The sequence below is a fragment of the Phacochoerus africanus genome, chromosome X (assembly GCF_016906955.1).
Source record: "Phacochoerus africanus isolate WHEZ1 chromosome X, ROS_Pafr_v1, whole genome shotgun sequence".
In the NCBI taxonomy this organism is placed as follows: domain Eukaryota; kingdom Metazoa; phylum Chordata; class Mammalia; order Artiodactyla; family Suidae; genus Phacochoerus; species Phacochoerus africanus.
Genome location: NC_062560.1, coordinates 969246 through 991507, shown reverse-complemented (window position 1 = coordinate 991507; position 22262 = coordinate 969246). Strand labels below are relative to the sequence as shown.

Here is a 22262-nt window from a genome sequence, read left to right as displayed (position 1 = left end):
CTTTGGTGGCTTTGCTGTTCCTGAGGCGCCTCGGGGGCGGGTCCCTGCTGGCCTCCCCGTGAAGACATCAGCACTCATCCAGGTTGCTGTGGATGGAGACGGACCCCATGAGAGAGATGCAGGGGGACCAGGGAGCGGGGCGGGGGGCGGGGGACCAGGAACTCCCGCGGGCAGGAGAGAAGCTTGGGGACCGGCAAGAGATTGAGGAGCAGAGAAAACGCTGGGGAATCAGAGAGAATATTGGGGACCAGAGAGAAACTGGGGAGCCAGAAAAATGATGGGGCCACCGGAGAGGTTCCTGAGAACCAAGAATACTCGAGACCAGACAAGAGCAGAGAGCAGCGATTTTTGAGGGGAGCCAGAAAGCTTACGGCAAACATTCTGGCCTCATCCCCCAGCCCTGGGACACATCATCGGGTCCTGGCCACGGCTGAGCACGCTTTCCCGAGAACGTGAACAGGCCACGCGTGTCCAGCGTGACACCGCCTCGGAGGGTTTGGTCTGTGTCCAAGCCCAGGGCATGAATTAGCCTCAGATCCTCTTTTTCTGCTGAAAGTGGTTTCCATTTTGCTCAGAGCCTCAGAAAACTTCCATAGTGGGTCCTGGGACTCGGCGGGGGTGGGCGGACATCAGCCCCCAGCCACGTGCGGGGGCTTCCCGTAGGGCCCTGACATGGGGTGGGGGCTGGTGGCCCCTGCACGTGGGGGCTGCCGTCCACGTGGCACATGCACGGCTTGTCCTCAGAGGCTCTGCCAGCCCGGGTGTTGAGCCTTACCTCCCCCCAGCACAAGGGAGCCCCCGCTCGCCACCACCGTGCTCACCTGTCCACCAGGTGTGCACAGGGCCCGTTTCCCCACATCCTCGCCCCTAACCTGGCACCCGCCCAGGGGCCCCATCCCAGCATTGCACAGTCCATGTGCTGGATGGGGGCTGACCAGTCATCTTGATTTGCCGGGGAAGCAGGAAGCTCCGGGCAGAGGGCGGAGCTCTGGGGGCTAAATGGGGACCGTTGTGAGGAATGGGAAAAAATTGATCACCCTGGGGTGGGGGCTGCATGACGGAGCCCCAAACTACGGCCTTGTCCTCATGCCCAGACCCCAGGAACGGGCGCTCATGTGGACAAAGGGTCTGTGCAGAGGTGATGAAGTGAAGGGTCTGGGAGGAGGTCCTCCTGGGTGAGGGGGGCCCTCCATCCAGGGACAGTGTCCTCCTGAGAGACACAAGAGGAGACCCGGACACAGAGCAGAAGCCACGGGAAGACAGAGGCAGAGACGGGAGGGAGGTGGCCACCAGCCCAGGGCCGCCGGGAGCCCCCAGAAGCTGGCAGAGGCGAGAAGAACCCTCCCCTGGAGCCTCCAGGGGGAGCTAGTGTGGGTCCTTTGCTCCAGCAGCCCCTGGACGTTCATGTTCTAGTCTGTGCCCTGGACCCACAAGCCCTGTGACCACTGAGCCTCCTGTCAATCCTACTGACTTGTCAGCGGTGATGGTCCCTGGGTGAGGGGTTGGGAGGAAGAAGGAGGGCAGAGCGGCCCTGAAATTCTCAAGGGGCCTTGGGAGGGTCTTTCTATCTCCCCACCTCGGTCTCCGCTGTGTGCCATGGCCTCTGGATCGCTGCCGTTGCCTGGCCCCTCCATCCTTCTCAGACTTTCACCCCAGGCTCAGCTCCTTCTGCTTCTGGCTGGGAACCTTCGAGGCCATGGGCACAAAGAGGAAGCCCCACACCCGTGGCCCCACAAATGTGGGCTATGTGGATAATGGCTGAGGGGCTGGAGAAGACACAGCCCTGGTCCTACACTGACCACAGACTGACCACGAGGACCCCACGCCATCCGGGGGCCGTAACAAGGATCAGACCACCAGCCACTCCTGCCCTCCCTCTCCAGACATCCCAGCACAGTCAGGAGACCCCACGGAGGGCGTCTATCTCAGCACACCTGGTGGACGCGCACCTGGTCGAACGGCGTAGGCTGACTGTCCAGGACACTGAGGACACCGGGGCTTCCCAAAGGATCAGGAGACGCTCAGTAGTCTTGTCATGGAAAATCAGAGTCCGTTGTGTGCATCGCAGTGGTTTAGGGCCCTGGCCAGCTTTCTCGTCCTCAGCACTGTGGGCATTTGGGGCCAGAGGGTGGCCCGGTGGGGGGCGTCCTGTGCTGTGTAGGAGGCTGTGTCACGTCCCTGGTCTCCACCCTCCATACGCCAGGAGGACCCTCTCCCAAGTGGGAGCAACCGAAAGTGTCCCCAGACAGCACCTAGTGTCCATCTGATGACCCTGTTATGAGCCACTGTGGTAGGTTGATAGCAGGTGATTATGTAGATAGATAGATGGTAGGTAGATAGGTTGAGATAGACAGACAGACAGGTAGATAGATAAACAGATAGATAGACAGACAGGCAGATAAACAGACAGATAGATAGGTAGATGGCTAAATGAGTGTAGAGGCATGGGTGGACGAACAGATGGATAGATACATAGAAAAATAGATATGGAGGGTTGGACAGATAGATAAATGGATGAAAAGACAGATGGACAGATAGATACTGAAATGGATGTTTGATAGATAAAAGACGATACACATGATGGCTGCACGGATGAATAGATGAACGCATGGAGAGGGATGGATGGATGGAGGGAGGAAGGGAGGGATGGATGGAGGGATGGAAGGATGGATGGAAGGGTGGATGGATGGAAGGGTGGATGGATGGAGGGACGGAGGGATGGAGGGATAGATGATGGGTGGATGGAGGGATGGATGGTGGATGGATGGAAGGGTGGATGGATGGATTATGGAGGGATAGATGATGGATGGATGGAGGGATAGATGATGGATGGAAGGATGGATGATGGATGGATGGATAGATGGATGGAAGGATGGATGGACGGATGATGGATGGATGGATGGATGATGGATGGATGGATGATGGATGGATGGATGGATGGATGATGGATGGATGGATGATGGATGGAAGGATGGATGGATGGATGGATGGTGGATGATGAGATGGATGGATGGATGGATAGATGGATGGAGGGATGGAATGGAGGATGGAAGGGTGGATGGATGGAAGGGTGGATGGATGGATGATGGATGGATGGATGGATGATGGATGGAGGATGATGGATGGATGATGGATGGATGGATGGATGGATGATGGATGGATGGATGATGGATGGATGATGGATGGATGGATGGATGGATGGAAGGATGGATGATGGATGGATGGATGGATGGATGGATGGATAGATGGATGTATGATGGATGGAGGGATGGATGGAAGGATGGATGGATGGATGGAAGGATGGATGGATGGATGGATGGATGGATGGAGGGAAGGAGGGAGGGATGGAGGGATGGATTCTATAGAGAGAAACAGAGGGTGGACAGGTAGACGGTAGGTACTTAGATGATATGTGCTGGAGAAAAGGTAGAGAGACGATAGATGAACAGATGGATGGACGATGAGTGGAGAGAGAGATGGATACATTGTAGAGAGGGAGGTAGAGAACGGATACATAGACACATAGATGATAGAAACGCAGACGGATGGATGACAGATGAAAGATAAATGACAGACGACAGATGATCGGTGGATGGTGGATAGAAAGTATCCCAGGCCAGGTCAGGGTCCCTCGGGGACACGGGGGCTGGAGGACTGATGGGGCGTCCTGTGCACGCTGAGGGGCTGAGCAGCGTCTCTGGTCTCTGCCCTCCGGATGGGAACATTCCCCTCCAGGGGCGACACCTGGAAACCACTCCTGACCTTGGCGAGCGGGCCCTGCTGAAAGCCCTTGACAGACACTCGGCCTGGCTGCACAGCCACATCCGTGGGTTGCATCTCGTGGGCTGACCGCCCACAGTTTTGAGGGATGCTGGGGCCTCTCGTCTTGACCAGTAAGTCAGCACGCGTTGTATCGAAGCCGACACACCGTGACGGAGCCCGGCCTTGGTCCTGCCCCAAACCCACAGCGTGTCTGTCTGGGGCTCCACCGCGGGGCCACGTTCCGGTCCTGGGGGACGCTGTGGTCGTGGGCGGTGAGGACACGTCGTGGGCCTCTAGGATCCTGAGTGGCCGGGCTGGGTCTGGCCTTGCCAGGAGCAGGGGTGTGCGGGCGGCCCGGCGTGGCTCCGTGCCTGCCGCCAGGTGTACGCGCTGTGTGTCTGACCGTGGCCACCCCATGACCTAATGACCTAACCTCAATTTCCTCTTCCATCAAACAAGAAAAATACCACTTTCTCATGGCAAGAAGGCTGCACCAACACACGCGCCTCTGAAGACATCTGTCTACAGGCCTCCTCCTCTCTGTGGAGGGCCTCTATCCCTCCAAGCCTCGGTTTACCAATCCCCACGATGGGTACATGGCCGCGCCTGAGCCTTGATGGTCACATGAGCACGTGCCTCCATCATGGGACACGTGGTAAATTTGGAAACGTTGATTCGTGGCTCAGTGATGATCTTCTGGTACTGCGGCTTGGTGAGGCTGCCACCCAACGCTGGCCCACGCGTGGTGGCAGTTTATTTTTTCTGGGCCTCAGAGGGTGGGGTCCTGTTGGCTGCATCAAGGTGACCTGGTCCAAGCCTGTAGGATACCCCCAGCCCCCATCCAGGAGACCTGCCCCATCTCTCCACGTCCTAGAGCCTCCTGGCCCCCGGCAGGAGGTTGTGCGTGAGACGGGGTCTCCGAAGCTTGTGATGGTGGCGCAGGGCTCCTTGGATCCACGGCGTCTCTGATTCGAACCTCGCCCAGGACAGACCTGTCTCTGTCCTTGGCCTTGCCCCACTCCCGGCGCCCCCGCGTCTCTGATGACTCCAGGAAAATTATGTCTAATCGTCACCCCACACCCCGTCCCTTCCACGGCCCTGATTCATCCTGTGAGCTTTGAAGTAACCTGGTTCTGCTGTTGACTGCCTGTCTTGCTGAAGTTCTGGGAGACCCAGTGGGAGGATAACGGGATGGGGGGGTTCAGCTGTGACAGGGAGGTGTCTCCAGAAGGCAGGGGTCCCAGAAATGAGAGAGAGAGAGGGAGAGAGACGCGTTCCCCTCCACACTGGGGGGAATGAGAACGTCATCCAAGGTCTTGCTTCTCTGAAAGTTCAGGTGGAGGTCAGCTTCTCCCAAGAAGGAGGCTGTGGTGCTGCATTTCATGTGTCAGGTCTGTGGGCCAGGAGGTGCCCAGACGTGTGGGTCAGTGGGACTCTGGGTGTGTCTGGGAGGGTGTTTCGGGATGAGAGGAACATCCGAGTCAGTGGGCGGAAGGAAGCAGATGGTCCTTCCCGGGCTGGGTGGGCCCCGGTCCGTCCCCCTATTTGCTGACGACCTGAGTAGCACCAAAGTCCAGGTAAGGAAGAAAGAGCCGTCTCTGCCCGACCATCTCGGAGCGGGACAGCGGTCTTCTCAGACAGAGGCCCCGTCGGCTCTCCTGGGTGTCTGCAGTATAGACAGCACGTCCTGGGACCTCGTGCCCTCTGTAATCATGGGAGCCAGTTCCTTATCATGCATGCCCTGCATGCTGTGTTTCTCTGCAGAAGAGTAATACAAGGACCAAAAGGATGGATGGATGGATGGCTGGCTGGATGGATGGATGGATGGATGCATCTATATTTATCTGTAGATGATAGAGGAACAGATAATAGAGATAGAGGACGGATATTGAAAGATACATCGTGGTGGGTGGGTGGGTGGATGGATGCATGGATGCATAGATCTATATTTAGCTACGGATGATAGATAGATAGATGCTAGAGAAAGAGAGAGATAGATTAAACAGATAGATGGCAGACAGAGCTGCATCGTGCATCGACGGATGGATAGACGTGCAAGATAGATGATAGATAGATTTACATGTCTGTATTTTTCTACAGATTAGGGAGATAAAGATATAACATGGATGGATGGATGGATGGATCAATAGATAAGCTAGATGGTAGATGATGGGTGTATATATATTTATAGATGATAGATCAGATATCTATACTTATCAATGGATTAGACAGATATCACATGTATAGATGGTAGATATAGAAGGATGGATGGATGGACAGACAAGACAGGGGACAGATGATAGGTGTTTATATTTGTATCTGTAGATAATAGAGACGAGATAGACAGATGAGAGAGAGAGAAATGGAAGGAACTGGCTCATGTTGGTTGTGAGAGATGGAAAGTCCCCATTCTGCAGGGTAGACCAGGAGTCTGGAGCCCCGGGAGGCGAGGCAGTGCTGCACCTTGACTCTGGGGTCTGTCTGGAGGCAGAAATCCCTCTTCTTTGGAGGCTCTCTGTGTCTTTTCTCTAAAAGCCTTCAACTGATTAGACAAGGCCCACCCACATTCTGGAGGGTCATGTTTTACTCAATGTGAAGCCCATCTTCAAAAAAACCCAACACCTTTGAAGCAACATCTAGACTGGTGTTTGATCCCATATGTGGAGGACACCGTGGTCCAGCCTCGCAGACACATAAAACTCACCAGCTCAGTTTGGTAGCAATTCACCTGGACAACGCCTCGGCCCTGGGGCCACGCTCAGGGCTGACCCTGCCTCTCAGAGCCTTGTCTGGCCCCTGGGGTCCAACCAGCCCTCCCCGTGTCCTCCAGAGGGCCTCGGATAGAATGCCCACCCTGGGTTTCTGTGGGCAACTTTATGGGTCCTGCCGGTCTCCACTCAGCTGCCCCCTCGATCCTCTTCTGTGGCTGTGGACACTCGCAGGGCCTACCCCTGCCCCAGGGAACGGCGAGTGCCCAGAAAATGGAAACGCCGAGGACTCCACCGTGTAACGCTCGTGAGGCACCGGGCCACGGGGACGTGGCTGAGCTTCTGGTCACTGTGGCAGCAACAGAGAAGGGTCCTGCGGGGTTCGCGGCGGGCAGCTTGTCCCAGATGGCATCCGGGCGTGAGGGAACGCGAGTTCTGTTGTGTCATCCAAGCCTTTGTGTGGATCTAGTGCTTCCTTTCTTTGTCTCTCCCTGTCGCGGGCCACAAGTGACCTACAAGCCCTTGCAGGAAGCCACGGCGGACGCCACCATGACGTGGCACGAGGACCCGGGGGCGTGGCTCCAAGAAGGCCAGGAAGGGGCTTTGTTCCGTGGCATAGATTTCTGTTCTCAATTTAGAAACGGGAAGCCAGTCAAGAACGCGATTCGCCAGGAGTTTCACACCGTGGCCGCAAGGAGGGACAAGGACCTCCCGTCCGGGGCAAATCCGACCCCGCATCTGAGAAGCCTCCGAAGGCTGTGGCCAGAGGCAAAGGGAAGTCCCCTTCAGTCTTCAGAGATGCGTCGGAGATGTCAGGACAGAAAGCCTCGATTTTTCGATGCCCGCCACGGTGAATGCCAGGAACTCCGGCCAGCAAAGGGGGCTCGTGATCAGCACCCCAAGATAGGCGGGAAGGCACGTGCTGGGGCCCTCGCTCCGCCCTTCTCGGAAAGATAGAGATCTGCTTCGCGGGACCTTCCCAATTGCGCAAGGCGCGGTGCCCTGGCCTGCATGTCGGGTACCCAGGAAACCCAGCCCTTCAGCACCGAGAGGCCCCGCTGGTTCATTGTGGGTGTGGCCGGGGCCTCACGTTCTGCGACTGCACATCTCAGCCTGCAGCACAGAGAAACCTGAGCGCCCCGAGGGAAGCCGCTGGCCATCCATTCGGGGGGACCCCAACGGAAGAGCCGGGCACCCGGCTAGGCCCCCTTCCACCCCGTGAGCCCTGGCGGGTTGCTGCCCCACGCGTGGCTTCTCGGAGGATCTCCGTGTGTCCCTGGCCACGTTCAGCAGCTGCCTTCTGGAAAGGATGGAAGTGGGACCACTCTGCGGAGGTATCCCTGCGGTCAACTTTTTTTTTTTTTCATTTTAGGGTGACACCCGAGGCATATGGAGGTTCCCAGGCTGGGGGTCGAAGGGGGAGCTACAGCTTCCAGCCTACGCCTCAGCCACAGCCACTCCGGATCCTTAACCCCCTGAGTGAGGCCAGGGATTGAACCTGCATCCTCACAGGTTGGCTTCTTGACCTGCTGAGCCACCGCAAGAACTTCTTACACTTTCCTTTAAATATTAAACAAAAGAAAATTAAAAAAATTCTCTGCAGTTTGAATGCAACTCCAAGGAGTTCCCGTGGGGCTCAGCAGTTAAGGATCCAGCATTGTCATGGCTGTGGCTCAGGTCCCTTCAGCAGTTCAGGTTGAATCCCTGGCCCAGGAACTTCTGCATGCCACGTGCATGGCCAAAAGTAAAGAAATAAAAATTAAAAGAACAATATGGAATTCCTGCTCTGGCTCGGTGGGGTAAGAACCTGGCATCGTATTCATGAGGTTGCAGGTTTGATCCCTGGCCTTGCTCCGTGGGTTAAAGATCCAGCGTTGCCACGAGCTGTGGTGTCGGCCGGCAGCTGCAGCTCCGATTCGACTCCTAGCCTTGGAGCCTCCATAGGCCACAGGTGCGGCCCTAAAAAAGACAAAAATATTTAAAAAGCAAACCAACAAAAAAGAAATACATGCCAGTCGGAGAAACTTCTAGCATTCTGAGGGAACAGGAGAAAAGCAAGCACCTCCCCGTCGCCCAGGACAGATCCTACCACTTGGCTCATGGCCCCAGCAACGCCCAGCAAAGGAGACGCCCACCCTTGTAACATCCAAGCCGGGGATCCCTAACCCAGCGGGCCCCACGTCCCCACTCCGGGAGGCACCTGTGCTGAGGGTTGGGGGCTGATTCAGATGCAGGTGCTCGGGGCACCGCCTCCTGGACCCGCAATACGGCAAAGGACAGAGAGCCGCCAGTGGGCCACACGGACTCTTTCCAATGCGATGGCATCGTTGTCCTGTGATGGGCAACACGTGCAGGTGAATCCCGGGGGTGAGAGTTTTGCACCATCTTGTTCAAACCTGCGGCGTGGTACCCCCTGACTTAGCAACAGGTTACGTGAACAACCTCAGCGTTGGCTCGGGAGCGCGGGGTCCTCGTCCTAAACGACCCTGTACAATATGCAAGAGATTCAAAGGTTGTTAAAAAGCTCGCAGGACAGACGAGCGGCCGGCTTTGCCCGTCTTTAGTCTGGATGTTCCTTTCTGTGACGTGCGTAGGAAAATCTTCACCGTGATTCATCGCATTCAGGAAGTAACGTCCGGTACACATTTTTACTTTATTTAAAAAAAAATGTCAAAGTAGAGTTGATGCCCAATGTGTGGCAATTTCTGCTGTGCAGCCAAGTGACCCCGTCATAGGAGATATCCATCCCCTTTCTCAGAGTGTCTTCCATCCGGGTCTATCCCAGGAGACTGGCTAGAGGTCTCTGCGCCGCACAGCAGGACCTCGTGGCCTCTCCATCCTCAATGTCCTAGTTCACATCCACCAACCCCAAACCCCCCATCCAGCCCACTCCCTCCTCCTCCCGCTTGGCAACCACCAGTCTGTTCTCCATGTCTGTGAGTCCGTCTCTGTTTTGTAGAGGGGTTCCTTTGTGCCGTGGTTTAGCTTCCACATAGAAGACATTGCCTATGGTATGTGTCTTGCTCCGTCTGACTTGCCTGACTTCGTATGAGAATGTCTGGTTGCCTCCACGTTGCTGCCAATGGCATGCTTTTGTGCTTTTTTACGGCTGAGTAATATTCCACAGTGTATACACATCATCTTAATCCATTCCTCTGTCGGTGGCCATTTAGGGGGCGGCCACGTCTCAGCGGTTGTGCGTAGTGCTGCTGTGACCATGGGGGTGCACGTTTCTTTTTGAATTTGAGTTTCGTGGGGTTGCTGAGTCGTGTGAGAGTTCTACATTTGGTTTTCCGAGGACCCTCCGTCGTGTCGTCCACGGTGGGCTGCACCAAGTTCCACGCCCACCAGCAGTGCACGAGGGTCCCCCGCCTCGCTCTCATCTTTCACTGTCCCGGCTCAAGGGCTGTAGTATTTTGATGGGGCTCTGATCAGTTTTTATCTGAGGACCACTTAGCAGAGAGCTTTCAGCCCACAGGGCCCCATCGCACAGGAAGTGACACCCACATGGACGTGTCCGGGCCACACCCACTTTTATTGTTTTGAGTTGAACGGGGGGGGGGGGTGATACACAAAAGACTTTCCAACGTAGGTGGATGCGACCCTAGGAAGAGACCATTAAAGTGGTTAAAATGAAAGACAAGTTCAGGAAGGGAAGGGGGGGTAGGGTGACTTTTTGAAAAAACCCCATGAAAGGAATAGTGTGAAATTCTTCACACTTTAAAAGGAGCGTCCCTGTGGGCAGCGTGCGGACAGAGTGAGGGTCTCTGAGCGACTGCCCAGCGCTCGGGGGGCCCTTGTCTTGCGCGACGGGATTGTTCACGGCGAGTCGGACATTGGACGACTGCATCCTTTAAAAGGTGAATTAGGAGCTGTCAACGTTGAAGTTGGTTTAGCCTGCACAGTGAAGGTTATTTGTGGTAGTTCCCTGGAGGCCGAAATAGGGGACCACAAACGGGCCCTTAAAACAACAGGAACCACCCTCCCCCGGCCCTGGAGACCAGGCAACCGAGGTCAAGGGGTCCCAGGGCTGTGCTCCCTCCAGAGGCTCCAGGGGAGGGTCCTTCCTGCCTCTTCCACCTTCTGGGGGCTCCAGGCGGCCCTGGGCGGGTGGCCACCTCCCTCCCGTCTCTGCCTCCGTCTTCCAGTGGCTTCTGCTCTGTGTCTGTGGCTCCTCTTCTGTCTCTTAGGGGGACCCTGTCCTTGGAGGGAGGGCCCCCCTCATCCAGGAGGACCTCCTCTCAGATGCCTCTCTTCATCACACCTGCACAGACCCCATGTCCAAATTGTTTCCTCATATTCCTAACCCATTTAAAAGTAATTTCAAGAGTAATCTTTTTTGTGAAATTATTTGCAGTGTTATTTTAAAATTGGTGTACAAACTTTAAGGCTCTTAGAAATAAGGACCCTTAAAAAAAGCCCCTATTTGCAAATAAGGTCCCCTTGAGAGATTCCAGGGGTGAAGACGGGAACCCTATGGGGGGGGGGGAGGTCCCTGCTCAGCCCACGGAGCTCTCTGCTGGGGGAGGCGCTGAGCACGGCCTCAGTGCTGTGGGGCCCGTTGGGGAGAGGGCTGTCCTGCAACAGGACCCGGAGGGACCGGAGGGGCCCGAGGGGGCGGGGTGGCAACAGGCACAGAGGCCCCAGCAGGTGACGTGCAGGGGAAGTGGCGCCCCGCCCCCGCCGCAGGGAAAGAGGAAGCAGCCTGGTCCCCAGGTCGTCAGCCACACACACTCTGCTCCGCTCCAGTGGGGGAGGCACAGGGGCTTAGAATGAGGATCAAGAGATAGAAGAGGACGCTCGCTGCCCTGCCCACCTGGGGCCAGCGCCCCCCACCCACCTGGAAACGGCTTGACTTCCCAGTGCCAAAGCCAAAGCGAAGCAGACACGGGCCGACACGCGCAGGAGCACAGCTCGCCGCCCAGGACGCTGCAAACCGCTTCCCGCGCGAGTCCCCTGGTCCCAGGGTCACTTTCCAAGACAGATGAGGCCGGATTGGCCACGGACACTCAGAGGACGGTCTCCCACCCTGTCGCGTGGCCCCAAGGTCGTGGGCAAAGGTCAGGGTTAGAAACCCCACCCGGACAGGACAGAACTGGGACACGCGGCACCGCAGCAGGGGCTGCAGATGCCCGCGCTTCCCTGCCGGGGCCGGTGACATCCCCCCCGCACACCCCCGCCCCCCCGCCCCCCGCCATCCCCCGTCTCCTAGAGGGGACCGTCAGCTCGCGCTGCTGCTGGGGCTCAGAGCCACACCGGCCCCCCACGGACCCGATGTGCCCGGGGGTTGGAGCAGGTGCCTCCGGGGCAGGAGTGCTCGCCGGAGCCCCCCTTCGCACACAGACACGGCGTCCCCTCCGAGCGCACACGCAGGGGTCCTCGGGGGGCATGTGGACAGGAGCTGAGCTTCTCAGGATCAGCAGAGGTGGGAGAGGCCCCTGCCTCACAGCGCCCCCTGCAGGTGCCGTCAGGCGGCAAAGGCGCCCTCTGAGCCGGGTTTGCTGTGCAAACTCCTACACCTGCAGCACCTGCAGCGAGTAGCCCCACTCCCTCCTGCCTCCTCTTACCGCCCTGGGGCACTCAGACGCGCTCTGCAATGACATGGGGCCCTCACGCAACCCGGGATCACCCCCCAGCTCCCGGGCAGCCCCTGACCAGAAAACCCCACCACACTGGCACCTGCTACCAACCTGTGCACAGCTGGCAGGAAGCTTGCGCTGGAGTGAACACAGAAATCGCCCCTCTTTTCCCCTCACCAAGTCTAAATAGCTTTATCATTTCAGTTTTCCTTTTCTCTTTTATTTTCCTTTGTTTTCTTTTTTCAGACTCTTGTCCATTCTAGGTTATCACAAGAAATTGAATCTGGTTCCCAGTGCCAGGCAGTAGGTCCTTGCTTTTATCTCTTTCATTTAGAGTAGCTTAAAAAATTTTTTTCCATTTAAAACATTTTATTAGAGTGGATTTACAGTGTTCTGTCAATTTCTGCTGTAGAGCGCAGTGACTCAGTCATACAGAAACACACATCCTATAGTAATCTGCACATACTAAATCCAAACTCCTAATTGAAACTTCCCCCATTTTATTTTATTTATTTTATTTTATTTTATATTTTATTTTTTTTTGCTTTTTAGGGCTGTGCCAATAGCATATGGAAGTTCCGAGGCTAGGGGCCCAATTGGAGCGACAGCTGCCAGCCCACACCACAGCTCACAGCAATGCGGGATCCTCAGCCTACTGAGCGAGGCCGGGGATCGAGCCCACATCTTCATGGATTCTGGTTGGGTTTGTTACCGCTGAGCCACCACGGGACCTCCGTCTCCCCCCATATTTTATTTGAGTTCAGCAATGTTTATTTTACCTTATTTTGGTTTTGCGATAAGAGCCCTGAACATGAGATCTGCCTTCCTAATAGATTTTATGTCCGCAACACGGGATTGTTAGTAATACTGCAGAGCGGGTCATTAAAACTCGTTCATCTTCCCAAAATGGAACTCTGGCCCCATTAAACTCGAACTCCCAGCCCCTCTCCAGCCCCGGCCCCCACTCTCCTGCTCTCCATGTCTGTGAATCTGGGGCCTTCAGGGGCTTCCTGTACCCGGAATCACACAGGATTCATTGAGCATGACGTCCTCGGGCTCCGTGCTGTTGTAACGGGTGTCAGAACGTCCTCCCTTTTCGTGGCTATATAATATTCCACCGTGCCCATTGGCCCCTGTATTTATTCTTCCCACAACAGAAATAGAGATGCCCTACGATCCAGCCATCCTGGGTTTGGGTCTGTAGCCCCAGATAATTGATATCTGCACCCCAGAGAGTGCTTGGCACCTCCATGGTCACGGTGGCTTCAGTCACCACGGCCACGATGTGGGACCATCCCAAGGGATCCTCTGGGATAAATCGGTGTTGAAATCCTTAACCTCTGAGTCAGCCCCAGCTGACCCACACGTCCTGCTCACCCCCACCTGTCCCTGCGCTCCTATGCGCAGTGGTAAAACCCGTGTCTGGCCCTCCAAGCTTTAGAGAAGCTGGACGCTGGACCCCATCCACAGCCGTGGGAAAGGTCCCTGGATGCCCGTGGCTTCCTAGAGGCACCCACACTGGCCTGTGACTTCCCTAAACTCTGTTCTGTCTGCACCCCGTGTCCTTCCCCACCCGCAAGGCCCCCCCGCCCGGAGCCGGCCACCTCTGCTGCGCCCAGCTGCTCTCCTGGCCCCGTCGGATGCTTTCTCCTCACCGGCTGCTGGCCGTGGGGGGCATCCCTGAGGCCAGCCTCTCCTCCCCCAGGCAGGACCCCCCCACCCCTTATAATCACTGCTTCCCTCCCTCCTGCCTCCCCCTGCCCTCAATGCATGGGTCCCTGTGCAAGGATTAGAGCAGCATTTAGAAATTCATTCAGCAGGGTCCCTGCTCTGCAGACGGCAGTCTCATGGTCCTGCTGAATTAATTTCTAATGAATTAATGCACCCTAAAACACACCCCCTCTGAATCCCCAGAGCCTGGGAATATGTTTTGTTACTTGTCGCCGAGGAAGGAGGTAGGTGATGGAGTTACGTCTGCTGGTGGGCTGATCGGGAGGTGGGGAGAGGCCCTGGGGTATGGGGGGTGGGCAGTGAAACCTGGGGGGGGCTTCCGTGTGGAAGAGGGAGACTGGACCAAGAGATTCAAAGAGGAGGAAGCTAGCTGGCTTTGCAGGCGGAGGAAGGGCCACCAGACAAGCAACGAGGCGGCTGCAGAAAAGGGAGGCAAAGAAAGGGATCCCCCCACCCCAAGTCCCCCGGAGAGCCCACCTGCCCCCATGTGGGTTGGAGCCCTGTCTGAGGGGAGGTCCTCCTGGATCGGGGCCATATTTTTATTTACTTTTATGTTCTATGGTTTTTCCTTTTTAGGGCCGCATCTGGGGCAGGTGGAAATTCCCAGGCTAGGGATTGAATCGGAGCTGCAGCTGCCGGCCTCCGCCGCGGGGCTGTCCCTGTGTGGGTGTCTGTGTCCTGACCTCCTCTTTGTCTAAGGACCCCCATCCTGGGGGATCAGGACCCACCCTTGTGGCCTCATTTGCCTCCATCCCCTCTTGAAAGACTTGTGTCGGGAGTTCCCCTCGTGGCTCAGAGGTAACTAGAGGTGACAAGTATCCATGAGGATGCGGGTTCGATCCCTGGCCTCGCTCCGTGCGTTAAGGATCTCGGGTTGCCGTGAGCTGTGGTGTGGGTCGCAGGTGCGGCTCGGATCCCAGGTTGCTGTGGCTGTGGTGTAGGTTGGCAGCTGCAGCTCGGATTCGACCCCTAACCTGGGAACCTTCATAGGTTGTGGGTACAGCCCTCAAAAGACACACACACACACACACACACACACACACACACACACATGCAAAAACACACCTGTCTCCCCAGCCCCATCCTTCGGTCCTGGCGGTCAGGGGGCCATGACATGAATTGAGGGGTACAATTTAGTCCATCTCAGGGACAAAACTCAGAGAACACATCCCAGGTCCTAAGACCAAGAAACCCTCATTGCACAGGACGGAGTAAGCTTTTAAACAGTTCATGTTCACAGTTTTTGAAAAGCAAACTGTTATTACAAATATTCAAAGGAACCAACTCTTAGGTGTAGGACCGCTTGTCATCACAGACTAACCACTCGTAGGAAGTGATTCCTGAAGTTATTTCGGTGAGACGTATTTTTTTAAAACCTGTTCTTTTTTTGTGTGTGTGTGTGTTACACAAATACGTAAAATCCCCTCCTGTGACCTCCTCTGCCCCGCAGGGGCCTCACCATGAAAAAGAGGAAGCTTCTCCATCCTTGGGCGCCCTGCCTGCAGGCTCCAAGTTTCATAACCTCTGTGCATTTAATTAAATCTTCAGATGACAGGTGACCGTTACAGGAGCCCGCTGGGTCCTTGGGGACGGTGTCCGTTGCAGATCGGCTGGGGGCACTGACAGCAGAGTCCCCAGGAGAGCAGGGGGCGGTCCCTCGACCCCCGCTCCGGTGGGGAGCTTTCTGCAAAGGGTAGCCTCCTCCATCCAGGAGGCAGTGGGGGTGACAGTCCCCTGCGCCCGGCTCAGGCACACTCCACGGGGTCTGCTGGCCCAGGACTGCTGCCACCCTCCCGGCCACTGTAAGTCCCGGGACCCGGAGAGGGGTGGGTGGGAAGGGGCCCCCCTGAGATGCACCAAGATGCAGGCGGACATGGGTCTCCACTTTAAAGATGCCAGGGAATTGTGGGGCCAAGGGCTCATGTCCAATTGGCTCCCCTTTGGGTTGTGTCTTTTGGACCCAGGCACCCCAAAGTCCTAAAAGTATGTGTGGGGTTTGCGAGGGAAGCACAGGAACTGTGAGACTGGAAGACGAGCACCTGCCACGGCAGAGTCTCCCATAGAAAGCCCTCCGTCTGCCACATCCCAGGATGCTCCTCTGGTCATTTCTGCTGATATGGAAACAGAGGCTCTGAGTCAAAGAACCCACCCCAGATCCACACGGAGGGAGGGGCAGAGGTGGGCGCAGCGACTGCGAGCACATGGCCGGCAAGGAACGGCCGAGGCAGGAGCTGTGGGCTCTGTGGGCACCCAATCTGGAGCATGCCGGTTCCTGGTGGGTGATGAGTTATAACTCTTTGGTTGGTGGCAAACAATAGAAATGTGGCTCTTGAGAGCTGAGGTTAACATGGAAATGGTGGAACTGGATAATTAGGAATGTCAGGGCAGCTTCAGGCATGGCTGGATCCAGGGGCTTAAATGGTTGTCCAGTCCTGTTTTCTCTCTTGTCCCCATCCCTAATTTCAGCTCTGCTGGCCTCTCCCTTGCAAACTGTAGTGTCTCTGGAAAAGGGCCAATGGCTCTGTGGAGGGAAAAGGGGTCCTGGACGACCCAATCCCCATCTTTAGACAGCAGAGCTCAGATGGCGATTCCCTCTCTCTCTCCTGGCACCTCTTGGGAGTCCTGATTGGCCCTGGCGGGGCCACATGACCACCCCTGAACACATACCCAAGGACAGAGTGAGGGGATCCATGACTGGCCAGGTTTTGGCCACTTCTCGCTCTTGCGCGATTAGCAGTTTTGAGGACCAGAGTCTCAGAGCGGGACAAGTCCCAAGGGAAGGAGGGACACCAGGTCCCCTGCAGCAGGGGGACATAAGGGGGCTGGACACCAGGTCCCCTGCCGTGGGGGAACCTGAGAGGGGAGCTGGTTAACTTGGCCAAAGTCTCCGCACGGGGCTGGGTCACCATCTCTGCGGCCGTCTTCCCTCTGCTGGTCCACCTGAGCTTCTCTGCATCTGCAGAGAACCTGTGCCGCTCCCCTCCCTCCTTCATCACCCCCATCCGTCACCCACTGCGTCCTGTGTGTCACCGTTCACTCGCCCTTCCTTTGTCTGGACCGTCCTTGGGTCCGGCTCTAAGCTCGGGACAGAGGGGCTGTGTCCCTGCACGTCCCTCCTCGTCTCTGCACCTCGCCGTCCCTGAGGACCGTGTGGGCTGTTTTCGAGCGAGGGCCGAGGAGCCAGGCCTGCCCGCACTGACCTCGACGATGCCACGGGAGGCGCGGCCCGAGGGCTCGAGGAACGTGGGCCAGAGCTTTCCTCATGGTCCCAGGGCACAGAGCCAGGAAGATGCTGGCCGTGGCCTCGGGGAAGAAGGAAATAAGAACAATGGGAGACCCTGGGACTCAGGCCGGGGCTTCCCGGATGATGCCTTGCGCCATCGGCGATGGCCCTGGGCCAGCCTCCCTCTGCTCCGGGCCTGGGTGGGGTTCAATCCGCAGGGAAACCACAGACCCAAAGGCGGGTGGCCAGCTCCAAGCACCCCAGCACCGGCCTGAGGGCTGAGGAGGCTGGAATCAACGGGGAAAGTCTCCGGATGTGCGGTGCGCTGGGAGCCGGGAGGAGAGAACCATCTAGGATCCCGCAGAGCAGCAGCAGTGTCCTCAGGGTTAAGCCTGCGGCACAGGAGGCCTTTCTTGCTGTTGAAATATAGACGTGCGTGCAACACGCCAGTCACCCTTTGAGATGCACCATTGCGGGGATGGAGCACGTTCACCCTGTCGTTCCACCACCACCTCCCTCGGGTTCCCGAACGTTCTCATGCCCTCAGAGGACACCCTGTCCCCCTAAAGTCAACAGTCCTCATTCCCCACTCCCTGCAGCCCTTGTCAACCCAAAATCTGCTTCCTGTCTCTGTGGGTGTCCCTGTCCTGGACGTTTCCTATCCATGGAGTCCCACACGCTGTGTCCTTCTGGGTCTGGCTTCTCTCCCCGAGCATCGTGGGTTCCAGGTCCACCCACAAGGCAGGCTGTATCAGAGCTTCCCTCCTTTTCATGGATGAGTCATAGTCCACTGTGTGGATGGACCCCATGAAGTTTATCCATCCAACCATCTCTCCATGCATCAGCCACCCATCCATCGACCCATCCATCCATCTAACCATCTATCCATCCATCTATCCATCTATCCATCCATCTATCCACCCAGCCATCCACCCATCCACCCATCCACCCAGCCATCCATCCACCCACCCATCACCCGTCCATCCACCCACCCATCACCCATCCATCCATCCATCTATCCAACCGTCATCTGTCCATCCACCCATCCACCCGTCCACCCAGCCACCCAGCCATCCACCCATCCACCCATCACCCGTCCATGCCTTCATCCATCCACAGACACTTGGGTTGTCTCCACCCTTTGCTGTCTACAGCATGGCTATGAACATGCGTGGACATACTTCTGTGTGGACATACGTTTTTATTTCTCTTGAGCTTATATCTAGGAGAGGAACATGCTGCGTCACACGGTCACTCTCTGTTTAAATCATGGAGACCAGACTGTTTCCACGAGGCAGTTTGTGAAGAGTGAGGCGTTGAAGCCGACAAAAGGAATCCTCTCCTCGCTCAGGGAGCACGTCCAGGCCTCCCACCTCATCTGGGACCACCCTTCATACCTATGTTATTTGCACCTCCTACAGTCCCACCCAACTCTCAGACCCCCGACTTTTACGGAAGCCGTGACAATCGCAGCTGGTGTGTTCAGCACTTTGTCCTGGGAGGGATGGTCCCATCCAGAGGTGTGGAGGACCCCATGCATCTCAGGGTGCTCCTTTGCATCGTCACCACCGCTTTCTCGGGTTGAACCACGTCCCCCCCAAATTCCCATCTGTCCACAACCTCAGAACAGGACCTTATGTAGACAACGGGTCTTTGCAGGTGTGCTGAAGGGAAGGGCCTGAGAGGAGGTCCTCCTGGATGAGGGGGGCCCCTCCCTCCAAGGACAGTGTCCTCCTAGGAGACACAAGAGGAGACACAGACACAGAAGAGGAGGCACAGACACTGAGGAGAAGCCACGGGAAGGGCCTGAGAGGAGGTCCTCCTGGATGAGGGGGGCCCTCCGTCCAAGGACAGTGTCCTCCTAGGAGACACAAGAGGAGACACAGACACAGAGGAGGAGACACAGACGCAGAGGAGAAGCCACAGGAACAGTCTGAGAGGAGGTCCTCCTGGATGAGGGGGGCCCTCCGTCCAAGGACAGTGTCCTCCTAGGAGACACAAGAGGAGACACAGACACAGAGGAGGAGACACAGACGCAGAGGAGAAGCCACAGGAACAGTCTGAGAGGAGGTCCTCCTGGATGAGGGGGGCCCCTCCCTCCAAGGACAGTGTCCTCCTAGGAGACAGAAGAGGAGACACAGACACTGAGGAGAAGCCACGGGAAGATGGAGGCAGAGATTGGAATGTCTATATAGACAGATTAGGCAGATGGTTAAGATAGATAAACGGACTTGTAGAAAATAGATATAGATTGATAGATAGGGGACAAATGAGTGATATCTATAGGTAGATAATAAACCCAGAGGGATAGATGTAGAATGATTAATAGATGGTGGGTGGAAAATTGATGGGTAGGTGGTAGGTCACAGATATAAAGCAATGGATACGTAGGGAGATGGATGGATAGATGATGATAATAGGGTGACGGTAAATGGTAGGAGATGCAGATGGAGAGATGATGGATGGACAGTCCAGACAGACAGACGGAAGGGTTAAACACCTGCCTCAACTATTTCCCCTTCACTGTCTCATTTCAAAGCACGATTTATCATCCTACTTTCAGAAGCTCTCCTGTGTTCATTGAACCTTCCTCCAGAAGGACCCCGCCCCGTCCATCCCTTGCTATGGGGCCTCTGGCCCCAGAACTCTGAGAACACACGTTCCTGTTGTCTCAGGCCCCTGACTCACTGTGCCGAGTTCAAGTACCCACTGGAAGCTGATAAGATCCCTGACTTCTGAGGAGGAACCCCGGCTTCCAGAGGGAGGGTGCTGCCCCAGGCCCCCAGCTCCCTCTTGACGCAGCTGAGACCCGACCGACGCCTTGCTCACCGCCCCCCGCCACTCACGCCCCCCTCTGGGCCCCTCACCACCAGCCCATCCTGCCTCCGTGGACACACTGTGGGCAGGCAATCGATTTCACGTGGAAAATTAACGTACGTGGGTCCATGCAGGGGATTTTCCGCTCCCCCCACCCCCGAGTCACCCCCTCAGTTTCCTTCCATTCATGTGATGATGCCACTTTTTTCATGAAACCGTCAAGTAAACATTCAATTTCATATCATTTTTCACGGGTGATGGAAGGCCGGGAGCAGACTAGATTCAGTTAACAGGGGACGTCTTAAGTTGGATGGAAACTTCTGCGCTGAAATGAGGTGAGCAAGGAGGAGACATTTGTGGCAAACGTGCTTAAATTTTCATCCATCTCACTAGGCTTTCTATCTACTTATCCACCTGCCTTTCTGTCTGTCTGTCTGCCTGTCTATCTATTATCCATCCATCCATCCATCCATCCGTCCGTCCATCTCCCTAACAGTAGGATATCCTCTTAGGTACAGTCTCTTGGTACATTTCGCATGGACACGTCCCTTTACTGCAAAACTCCCGTCTTCCCCTTGTGGGGGCTGCTCCAATCACATCCATAGAGAGAGCACGGACCCCGTCCAGCAGACTCCAGTTCGGGGGCCAGGTCGCTCGAGGCGTCCCGTTGCCCCAGGCTTTCTGGGGCATTTCTCCCGCCTCTCTTCCTCTTTTGCGATGATCACATTTTCTTAGTTGCCCCCCCTTCTCCTTTGGGTGCGTCCGGTGCTCCTGCATCGCCAGATCCAGCTGTGCATTCGCGGCAGGTGCTGCCTGCACAGGACAGGGCTGGGGGTCCTTCTCAGGGCCTCTCCCCGGACGCCTGGACTTAAACCACCCCTCATAAGAGATGCCGGGCTTTTATACACACACACACACACACACAGAGATAGGTTTTATACGCAGATATATAAGGCATATAGAACCTATGTTTTACTCAATAAATTGTATTATATTTACAGTTGTACAGTGATCGTCACAACCCAATTTGACAGCACGTCTACGCCAAACCCCCAGCCCACCCTTCCCCGGCAACCTCTCTCCTCTGGAAACCATCAGTTTTCCAAAGTCTGTGAGTCTCTATCTGGTCTGCAAAGCAGTTCCTTGTGTCCTGTTTTCAGATGCCACATGGAAGGGATAGCACAGGATGGGGGTGTCTCACTGTCTGACGAGCGTCAGGCAGCCTGATCATGTCCAGGTCCATCCATGTGGCTGCAAATGCCATTCCTTCTTTCCTTTTTGTGGCTGAGTCGTATTCCATTGTGTATATGGACCCCATCTTTATCCACGCCTCTGTCGATGGACATGTAGGTTGCTTCCATGGCTTGGCTACTGTACATAGTACCGTAACGACATGGGAGTACGTGTATCTTTTTTTTTTTTTTTACTTTTAGAGCATTTTTTAAACGCAGTTACATTTATAGTTGTACAACAATCATCACAACCCAATTTTATAGCATGTCCATCCCAAATGCCCAGTGCATCCCCCCACCCCCAACCTGTCTTGTTTGGAAACCCTAAGTTTTTCAAAGTCTGTACGTCTGTACATGTATATTTCTGAGGCATGGTTTTCTCTGGAGAGATGCCCAGGAGTGGGACTGCTGGATCAAACGGGGGTCCTGTGTTTCGTTTTCTGAGGCATCTCCGTACTGTTTTCCACAGGGGTTGCACCAATGTACCTTCCCACCCACAGTGTCACAGGGTTCCCTTTTCTCCACACCCTCTCCAGCACTTCTAGTTTGTAGATGTTTGGATGATGGGCATTCTGGCTGGTGTCAGCTGGTGCCTCACAGTGGTTTTGATTTGTGTTTCTCTAATAATCAGTGATGTTGAGCATCTTTTCATGTGTTTTTTGGCCATCTGCATGTCTTTGGAGAAGTGTCTGTTTAGATCTTCTGCCCATTTTTTGATGGGCTTGTTTGTTTGTTTGTTTGTTTTTGGTTTTGAGCTGCTGGAGGTGTTTGTGAATTTTGGAGATGAATCCCTTGTCAGTCCCTTCATTTGCAAAGATTTTCTCCCATTCTGTGGGTTGTCTTTTCATTTCCTTTAGGGGTTCCTTTGCTGTGCAAAAACTTTTAAGTTTCATTAGGTCCCATTTGTTTATTTTTGTTTTTATTGTCATTACTGTAGGAGGTGAATCTGAGAAGATATTGCTGTGGTTTATGTCAGAGAGGGTTTGGCCTATGTTTTCCTCTAAGAGTTTTATAATATCCAGTCTTATATTTAGGCCCTTCATCCATTTTGAGTTTATTTTTGTATACAATACTAGAGAATGTTCTGATTTCTTTCTTTTGCGTGCGGCTGTCCAGTTTTCCCAGCACCGCTTATGAGAGGAACTGTCTTTTCTTCACTGTGTATTCTTGCCTCCTTTGTCAGAGGTGAGCTGGCCGTAGGTACGTGGGT

The 22262-nt window shown here is 55.4% G+C and overlaps 1 protein-coding gene across 2 annotated transcripts in view; it reads left to right on the top strand.

Moving 5' to 3' along the window:
* P2RY8 (P2Y receptor family member 8) overlaps positions 1-22262 on the top strand; it is a 45775-nt gene that overhangs the window by 5632 nt on the left and 17881 nt on the right. Inside the window, exon 1 of one of the 2 annotated variants that reach the window (XM_047764328.1) lies at positions 15558-15582. The exons of the other annotated variant lie outside the window; for it this stretch is intronic. The gene's annotated coding sequence lies outside the window, so the exon portion shown is untranslated. Of the gene's footprint in view, positions 1-15557; positions 15583-22262 lie in introns of those variants that run through there. 2 annotated transcript variants of the gene reach the window in all.